The 10,000-nt window shown below is 44.6% G+C and overlaps 1 protein-coding gene across 1 annotated transcript in view; it reads left to right on the top strand.

The window, feature by feature from the left end:
• The window catches only part of gbe1b (1,4-alpha-glucan branching enzyme 1b), a 324,598-nt gene that overhangs the window by 115,907 nt on the left and 198,691 nt on the right, over positions 1 to 10,000 (top strand). The window lies entirely within an intron of this gene.

Genomic DNA, 10,000 nt, shown 5'->3' with positions numbered 1-10,000 from the left:
TCCCTAACCTTATTCCGTACTCGTACCCTTACTCTAACCTTAAACCTAATCCTATCTCCTAACCCTAGCTCTTAAACCTAATCCTAGCTCCTAACCCTAGCTCTTAAACCTAATCCTAGCTCCTAACCCTAGCTCTTAAACCTAATCCTAGCTCCTAACCCTAGCTCTTAAACCTAAACCTAGCTCCTAACCCTAGCTCTTAAACCTTAACCTAGCTCCTAACCCTAGCTCTTAAACCTAATCCTAGCTCCTAACCCTAGCTCTTAAACCTAATCCTAGCTCCTAACCCTAGCTCTTAAACCTAAACCTAGCTCCTAACCCTAGCTCTTAAACCTAATCCTAGGTTAGCCCTAGCTCTTAAACCTAATCCTAGGTTAGCCCTAGCTCTTAAACCTAATCCTAGCTCCTAACCCTAGCTCTTAAACCTAATCCTAGCTCCTAACCCTAGCTCTTAAACCTAAACCTAGCTCCTAACCCTAGCTCTTAAACCTAAACCTAGCTCCTAACCCTAGCTCTTAAACCTAATCCTAGCTCCTAACCCTAGCTCTTAAACCTAATCCTAGCTCCTAACCCTAGCTCTTAAACCTAATCCTAGCTCCTAACCCTAGCTCTTGAACCTAATCCTAGCTACTAACCCTAGCTCTTAAACCTAATCCTAGGTTAGCCCTAGCTCTTAAACCTAATCCTATCTCCTAACCCTAGCTCTTAAACCTAATCCTAGCTCCTAACCCTAGCTCTTAAACCTAATCCTAGCTCCTAACCCTAGCTCTTAAACCTAATCCTAGCTCCTAACCCTAGCTCTTAAACCTAAACCTAGCTCCTAACCCTAGCTCTTAAACCTTAACCTAGCTCCTAACCCTAGCTCTTAAACCTAATCCTAGCTCCTAACCCTAGCTCTTAAACCTAATCCTAGCTCCTAACCCTAGCTCTTAAACCTAAACCTAGCTCCTAACCCTAGCTCTTAAACCTAATCCTAGGTTAGCCCTAGCTCTTAAACCTAATCCTAGGTTAGCCCTAGCTCTTAAACCTAATCCTAGCTCCTAACCCTAGCTCTTAAACCTAATCCTAGCTCCTAACCCTAGCTCTTAAACCTAAACCTAGCTCCTAACCCTAGCTCTTAAACCTAAACCTAGCTCCTAACCCTAGCTCTTAAACCTAATCCTAGCTCCTAACCCTAGCTCTTAAACCTAATCCTAGCTCCTAACCCTAGCTCTTAAACCTAATCCTAGCTCCTAACCCTAGCTCTTGAACCTAATCCTAGCTACTAACCCTAGCTCTTAAACCTAATCCTAGGTTAGCCCTAGCTCTTAAACCTAATCCTAGGTTAGCCCTAGCTCTTAAACCTAATCCTAGGTTAGCCCTAGCTCTTAAACCTAATCCTAGCTCCTAACCCTAGCTCTTAAACCTAATCCTAGTTTGTAACCCTAGCTCTTAAATCTAATCCTAGCTCCTAACCCTAGCTCTTAAACCTAATCCTAGCTCCTAACCCTAGCTCTTAAACCTAATCCTAGGTTAGCCCTAGCTCTTAAACCTAATCCTGGCTCCTAACCCTTTAAAGTCATTCTAACACTAATTCTAACCTTAACCCTAAACCCCCTAGACAAAGACCTCGTGGGGACTAACAACATGTCTTCAGAGGAACTTCAGAGGAATAGTTAAACACGCACGCACGCACACACACACACACACACACACACCTTACCTATCCTTCTGCCCTCCTCTCCTTGGAGGAGCATATAGGCCCTGTAGTGTCATGCATACAAAGTCATTCCACCCATGATTGATTCTCCGTAGTCATTTGAAATCCCAGTCTGTGTTCCTGAACCCAAGCCGAGGCACAGCCAGGCCAGATCGGGCTGTGTTCCTGAACCCAAGCCGAGGCACAGCCAGGCCAGATCGGGCTGTGTTCCTGAACCCAAGCTGAGGCCCAGGCCAGATCGGGCTGTGTAATTTAACCCAAGCTGAGGCCCAGGCCAGATCGGGCTGTGTTCCTGAACCCAAGCTGAGGCCCAGGCCAGATCGGGCTGTGTAATTTAACCCAAGCTGAGGCCCAGGCCAGATCGGGCTATGTTCCTGAACCCAAGCTGAGGCCCAGGCCAGATCGGGCTGTGTTCCTGAACCCAAGCCGAGGCACGGCCAGGCCAGATCGGGCTGTGTTCCTGAACCCAAGCCGAGGCACGGCCAGGCCAGATCGGGCTGTGTTCCTGAACCCAAGCCGAGGCACGGCCAGGCCAAATCAGTCTGAATTCCTGGCAGCATCAGCAGGGTAATGTGTAATTATATTGTTGCAATGTTCGCTATGGAAGTGAAACAATACCCTGGGTCGGTATTCATGTCATTAGAAGGAATTCCCGACCTACAATTCTCAAGGCTCCAACGTAGGGAAATAGAGCCCTGTGGCTTCAGGCCATTCGGTGTGGAAGAGTGGCAAATGTGGCGTCCAAGTGAGCTACACATAATACATTTAAAAAAAGTCTGTCTGTAACTCAGTTTGTTTGTTTGTTGTTGGTCTTGGCTAGCCTATTATTGTGGTTGGTAGCAAGCTAGCACTCACCCCTGTGGATCACGTTAGCACCGTCAGGAAATGGGACATTTAGATTTTTCTATAGTGGTGATTATGCTTGGGAACAGACGACGTTGAAAAGTAATCTGTTGTACTTTTCTTGATATGTAGTTTTGTAATTGACTAAAACAAGCTGACAACATGAAAATGACTGACAAGATTGCTGTGAGTCAATTGGACAACTAAATTAACCCGTGCTGGTTTTCCCTAAAAGCGGGCAGGACCACAACATTGTATTTAATACCAACTGATACTATGATAGTATTTAGTAGGGGACCTATACTATGATAGTGTGTTGTAGGGGACTGATACTATGATAGTGTGTAGTAGGGGACTGATACTATGATAGTGTGTAGTAGGGGACTGATACTATGATAGTGTGTAGTAGGGGACTGATACTATGATAGTATTTAGTAGGGGACTGATACTATGATAGTATTTAGTAGGGGACTGATTATATGATAGTATTTAGTAGGGGACTGATACTATGATAGTATTTAGTAGGGGACTAATACTATGATAGTGTTGTAGTATTTAGTAGAGGACTGATACTATGATAGTGTGTAGTAGGGGACTGATACTATGATAGTATTTAGTAGGGGACTGATACTATGATTGTACCACCCAAGATGGCATAGCAGTTCAGACGTGTTTTGTCCTCGTCTTGTCGTATATATATATATATATATATATATTTGCCTTTTTCACATACATTTATAACATTTTTTTTCCATCAACTCATCTTCAAAACACTCTCCTGCAACCCGCCTCACCAATTTATATTTATAAAAAACTATTATTTACCTCAAATCTGTGGTCCTCCGGGAAGCTAGCCAGAAACTCCAAGAGGCTAGCCAGAAACTCCAAGAGGCTAGCCAGGAGCTAGCCAGAAGCTAGCCAGGAGCTAGCCAGAAGCTGGCCCAGAAGCTAATCCAGAAGCTAATCAGAAGCTAGTTCAGAAGCTAGTTAGCTTCTTTACTGGCAAATCGTTAGTATTCAGCTAACCACGGTTTGTGGTCATCAGCTATCCTTTTGCTCGAAAATCTATCGCCGGTTTTGTACGGCGCAGCGCGGCTCGGAGCGGAACATACCGGACCAGTTTCTCTCTCCATGTCCCTGGATTTCGGCCGCTGGCTCTGGATGTTCATGCCTGGATCTCACAGCTGGCTAGCTGCTATCCGTGTGACTATCGGCTTTCGTCGATTCCGGAGCAAACATCAATTATTCCGGAGCTAGCCAGCTCCGTCAATCACTCCTGAGTTCCATCAATCACTCCTGGGCTGCAGTCACCTATCCGGACCCGTTTTGCTGCCTATGCGGAGCCCCACCGGGCCTTCACAACTGGACTGCCGACGTTATCTATCCGAAGGAGTTATCCGGCTGGCTCCTCCGTCGCGACGTTACCTGAACGCCCATCTGCGGCCTGCTAACCGTTAGCTGTCTTATCGGCCTCTATCTGAATAGACAATCGGACAATTAATTTATTTTTATTATTATTATGTTTTCTTCTTGGGCCTCTATAACTATATCTATTGTTTTTATTTTTGTTGTTGTGTGATTTGGATTAATCCCCTCTACCACACGGAACCCCACTAATCTACTGACGGAACGCAAGAGGTGGCTAATAACAGACCTCCATCCTATGCTAGCTTGCTACCGATGGCCTGGCTAGCTGTCTAAATCGCCGTGACCCCCAACCAACCTCTCCACTCACCGGACCCTTTTGAACACTCAACTAAGCATGCCTCTCCTTAATGTCAATATGTCTTGTCCATTGCTGTTCTGGTTAGTGTTTATTGGCTTATTTCACTGTAGAGCCTCTAGTCCTGCTCACTATACCTTATCCAACCTATTAGTTCCACCACCCACACATGCAATGACATATCCTGGTTTCAATGATGTTTCTAGAGACAATATCTCTCTCTTCATCACTCATTACCTAGGTTTACCTCCACTGTATTCACATCCTACCATACCTTTGTCTGTACATTATACCTTGATGCTATTTTATTGCCCCCAGAAACCTCCTTTGACTCCCTGTTCCAGACGTTCTAGACGACCAATTCTTATTGCTTTTAGCCGCACCCTTATTCTACTCCTCCTATGTTCCTCTGGCGATGTAGAGGTGAATCCAGGCCCTGCAGTGCCTAGCTCCACTCCTATTCCCCAGGCGCTCTCTTTTGACAACTTCTGTAACCGTAATAGCCTTGGTTTCATGCATGTTAACATTAGAAGCCTCCTCCCTAAGTTTGTTCTATTCACTGCTTTAGCACACTCTGCCAACCCGGATGTTCTAGCTGTGTCTGAATCCTGGCTTAGGAAGACCACCAAAAATTCAGAAATTTTAATTCCAAACTACAACATTTTCAGACAAGATAGAACTGCCAAAGGGGGCGGTGTTGCAATCTACTGCAAAGATAGCCTGCAGAGTTCTGTCCTACTATCCAGGTCTGTACCCAAACAATTTGAACTTCTACTTTTAAAAATCCACCTCTCTAAAAACAAGTCTCTCACCGTTGCCGCCTGCTATAGACCACCCTCTGCCCCCAGCTGTGCTCTGGACACCATATGTGAACTGATTGCCCCTCATCTATCTTCAGAGCTCGTGCTGCTAGGCGACCTAAACTGGAACATGCTTAACACCCCAGCCATCCTACAATCTAAACTTGATGCCCTCAATCTCACACAAATTATCAATGAACCTACCAGGTACCTCCCCAAAGCCTTAAACACCGGCACCCTCATAGATATCATCCTAACCAACTTGCCCTCTAAATACACCTCTGCTGTCTTCAACCAAGATCACAGCAATCACTGCCTCATTGCCTGCATCCGTAATGGGTCAGCGGTCAAACAACCTCCACTCATCACTGTAAAACGCTCCCTGAAACACTTCAGTGAGCAGGCCTTTCTAATTGACCTGGCCGGGGTATCCTGGAAGGATATTGACCTCATCCCGTCAGTAGAGGATGCCTGGATATTTAAAAAAAATGCCTTCCTAACCATCTTAAATAAACATGCCCCATTCAAGAAATATAGAACCAGGAACAGATATAGCCCTTGGTTCTCCCCAGACCTGACTGCCCTTAACCAACACAAAAACATCCTATGGCGTTCTGTATTAGCATCAAACAGCCCCCGTGATATGCAGCTGTTCAGGGAAGCTAGAAACCATTATACACAGGCAGTTAGAAAAGCCAAGGCTAGCTTTTTCAAGCAGAAATTTGCTTCCTGCAACACTAACTCAAAAAAGTTCTGGGACACAGTAAAGTCCATGGAGAATAAGAAGACCTCCTCCCAGTTGCCCACTGCACTGAAGATAGGAAACACTGTCACCACTTATAAATCCACCATAATTGAGAATTTCAATAAGCATTTTTCTACGGCTGGCCATGCTTTCCACCTGGCTACTCCTACCCCGGTCAACAGCACTGCACCCCCAACAGCAACTCGCCCAAGCCTTCCCCATTTCTCCTTCTCCCAAATCCGTTCAGCTGATGTTCTGAAAGAGCTGCAAAATCTGGACCCCTACAAATCAGCTGGGCTAGACAATCTGGACCCTTTCTTTCTAAAATTATCTGCCAAAATTGTTGCCACCCCTATTACTAGCCTGTTCAACCTCTCTTTCGTGTCGTCTGAGATTCCCAAAGATTGGAAAGCAGCTGCGGTCATCCCCCTCTTCAAAGGGGGGGACACTCTCAACCCAAACTGCTACAGACCTATATCTATCCTACCATGCCTTTCTAAGGTCTTCGAAAGCCAAGTCAACAAACAGATTACCGACCATTTCGAATCTCACCATACCTTCTCTGCTATGCAATCTGGTTTCAGAGCTGGTCATGGGTGCACCTCAGCCACGCTCAAGGTCCTAAACGATATCTTAACCGCCATCGATAAGAAACATTACTGTGCAGCCGTATTCATTGATCTGGCCAAGGCTTTCGACTCTGTCAATCACCACATCCTCATCGGCAGACTCGACAGCCTTGGTTTCTCAAATGATTGCCTCGCCTGGTTCACCAACTACTTCTCTGATAGAGTTCAGTGTGTCAAATCGGAGGGTCTGCTGTCCGGACCTCTGGCAGTCTCTATGAGGGTGCCACAGGGTTCAATTCTTGGACCGACTCTCTTCTCTGTATACATCAATGAGGTCGCTCTTGCTGCTGGTGAGTCTCTGATCCACCTCTACGCAGACGACACCATTCTGTGTACTTCTGGCCCTTCTTTGGACACTGTGTTAACAACCCTCCAGGCAAGCTTCAATGCCATACAACTCTCCTTCTGTGGCTTCCAATTGCTCTTAAATACAAGTAAAACTAAATGCATGCTCTTCAACCGATCGCTACCTGCACCTACCCGCCTGTCCAACATCACTACTCAGGACGGTTCTGACTTAGAATATGTGGACAACTACAAATACTTAGGTGTCTGGTTAGACTGTAAACTCTCCTTCCAGACCCATATCAAACATCTCCAATCCAAAGTTAAATCTAGAATTGGCTTCCTATTTCGCAAAAAGCATCCTTCACTCATGCTGCCAAACATACCCTTGTAAAACTGACCATCCTACCAATCCTCGACTTTGGCGATGTCATTTAGAAAATAGCCTCCAATACCCTACTCAACAAATTGGATGCAGTCTATCACAGTGCAATCCGTTTTGTCACCAAAGCCCCATATACTACCCACCATTGCTACCTGTACGCTCTCGTTGGCTGGCCCTCGCTTCATACTCGTCGCCAAACCCACTGGCTCCATGTCATCTACAAGACCCTGCTAGGTAAAGTCCCCCCTCATCTCAGCTCGCTGGTCACCATAGCATCTCCCACTTGTAGCACACGCTCCAGCAGGTATATCTCTCTAGTCACCCCCAAAACCAATTCTTTCTTTGGCCGCCTCTCCTTCCAGTTCTCTGCTGCTAATGACTGGAACGAACTAGAAAAATCTCTGAAACTGGAAACACTTATCTCCCTCATTAGCTTTAAGCACCAACTGTCAGAGCAGCTCACAGATTACTGCACCTGTACATAGCCCACCTATAATTTAGCCCAAACAACTACCTCTTTCCCTACTGTATTTAATTTATTTATTTATTTTGCTCCTTTGCACCCCATTATTTGTATTTCTACTTTGCACATTCTTCCATTGCAAAACTACCATTCCAGTGTTTTCCTTGCTATATTGTATTTACTTTGCCACCATGGCCTTTTTTGCCTTTTTACCTCCCTTCTCACCTCATTTGCTCACATGGTATATAGACTTGTTTATACTGTATTATTGACTGTATGTTTGTTTTACTCCATGTGTAACTATGTGTCGTTGTATGTGTCGAACTGCTTTGCTTTATCTTGGCCAGGTCGCAATTGTAAATGAGAACTCGCCTACCTGGTTAAATAAAGGTGAAAAAAAAATGATAGTGTGTAGTAGGGGACTGATACTATGTTAGTATTTAGTAGGGGACTGATACTATGATAGTATTTAGTAGGGGACTGATACTATGATAGTGTATAGTAGGGGACTGATAGTATTTAGTAGGGGACTGATAGTATTTAGTAGGCGACTGATACTATGATAGTATTTAGTAGGGGACTGATACTATGATAGTGTGTAGTAGGGGACTGATACTATGATAGTATTTAGTAGGGGACCTATACTATGATAGTGTGTAGTATTTAGTAGGGGACTGATACTATGATAGTGTTTAGTAGGGGACTGATACTATGTTAGTATTTAGTAGGGGACTGATACTATGATAGTGTGTAGTAGGGGACTGATACTATGATAGTATTTAGTAGGGGACTGATACTATGATAGTGTGTAGTAGGGGACTGATACTATGATAGTATTTAGTAGTGGACTGATACTATGATAGTATTTAGTAGGGGACTGATACTATGATAGTGTGTAGTAGGGGACTGATACTATGATAGTATTTAGTAGGGGACTGATACTATGATAGTATTTAGTAGGGGACCTATACTATGATAGTATTTAGTAGGGGACTGATACTATGATAGTATTTAGTAGGGGACTGATACTATGATAGTATTTAGTAGGGGACCTATACTATGATAGTATTTAGTAGGGGACTGATACTATGATAGTATTTAGTAGGGGACTGATACTATGATAGTATTTAGTAGGGGACTGATACTATGATAGTATTTAGTAGGGGAGTATTACTATGATAGTGTGTAGTAGGGGACTATTACTATGACAGCTGGAAAGACAGATGGGACACATTACACGGGCAGTATGTGTGCGTGTGTCTCTAGTCATAGTCTCTGTTGTCTGTGTGGTCTCTGTAGTCTGTGGTCTCTGCAGTCATAGTCTCTGTCGTCAGTCTGTGGTCTCTGTGGTCAGTCTGTGGTCTCTGTAGTCAGTCTGTGGTCTCTGTAGTCAGTCTGTGATCTCTGTAGTCAGTCTGTGGTCACAGTCATAGTCTCTGTAGTCTGTGTGGTCTCTGCAGCCATAGTCTCTTTGGTCTTTGTTCTCACAGCCTGTGGTCTCTGTAGTCAGTCTGTGGTCTCTGTGGTCACATTCACAGTCTCTGTTGTATGTGTGGTCTCTGCAGCCATAGTCTCTTTGGTCTTTGTTGTTGTAGTCTCTGTCTCTCTAGTCTGTGTGTCACATTCTGACCTTAGTTCCTTTGTTGTGTCTTTCTTTTAGTATGGTGAGTTGGGGTGGGCAGTCTATGTTCTTTTTTCTATGATTTGGGATTTCTGTGTTCGGCCTGGTATTGCTGTCAATCAGAGGCAGCTGTCAATCGTTGTCCCTGATTGAGAACCATACTTAGGCAGCCTGGTTGTCCCTGATTGAGAACCATACTTAGGCAGCCTGGTTGTCCCTGATTGAGAACCATACTTAGGCAGCCTGGTTGTCCCTGATTGAGAACCATACTTAGGCAGCCTGGTTGTCCCTGATTGAGAACCATACTTAGGCAGCCTGGTTGTCCCTGATTGAGAACCATACTTAGGCAGCCTGGTTGTCCCTGATTGAGAACCATACTTAGGCAGCCTGGTTGTCCTTGATTGAGAACCATACTTAGGCAGCCTGGTTTCACCCTTTGAGTTGTTGATTATTGTCTGTTCTGTGTTTTATTGTATTCACTGTTCAGGACTGTTTCGGTTTCTTTCTCGTTGTTTTGTTTTGTGTTCACGATAATAAATGATCAAAACGGACACTTACCACGCTGCACCAACGGTCGTTACCCTGTGTTCATTTATGAACATCAATGAGATGTGTTCCTGTTGTGTATTCAAGATGTGTTCCTGTTGTGTAGTGAGCCAGAATCATATTTAGAGAAATATGAGCACATCATTCTGTGGTGCCTGTCATCATTTCACCTGCATTCCCTTGTGAGATTTAGTTGGCTTTGGATACTGCTAATAGTAGCTACTCTGCACAAAATGATTCAGTACGATATTGACATATACT

The sequence above is a fragment of the Oncorhynchus mykiss genome, chromosome 27 (genome assembly GCF_057628025.1).
Source record: "Oncorhynchus mykiss isolate SJ-2025 chromosome 27, ASM5762802v1, whole genome shotgun sequence".
In the NCBI taxonomy this organism is placed as follows: Eukaryota; Metazoa; Chordata; class Actinopteri; order Salmoniformes; family Salmonidae; genus Oncorhynchus; species Oncorhynchus mykiss.
The sequence above is the reverse complement of the archived record's forward strand: the minus strand, read 5'-3'. Positions and strand labels throughout refer to the sequence as shown.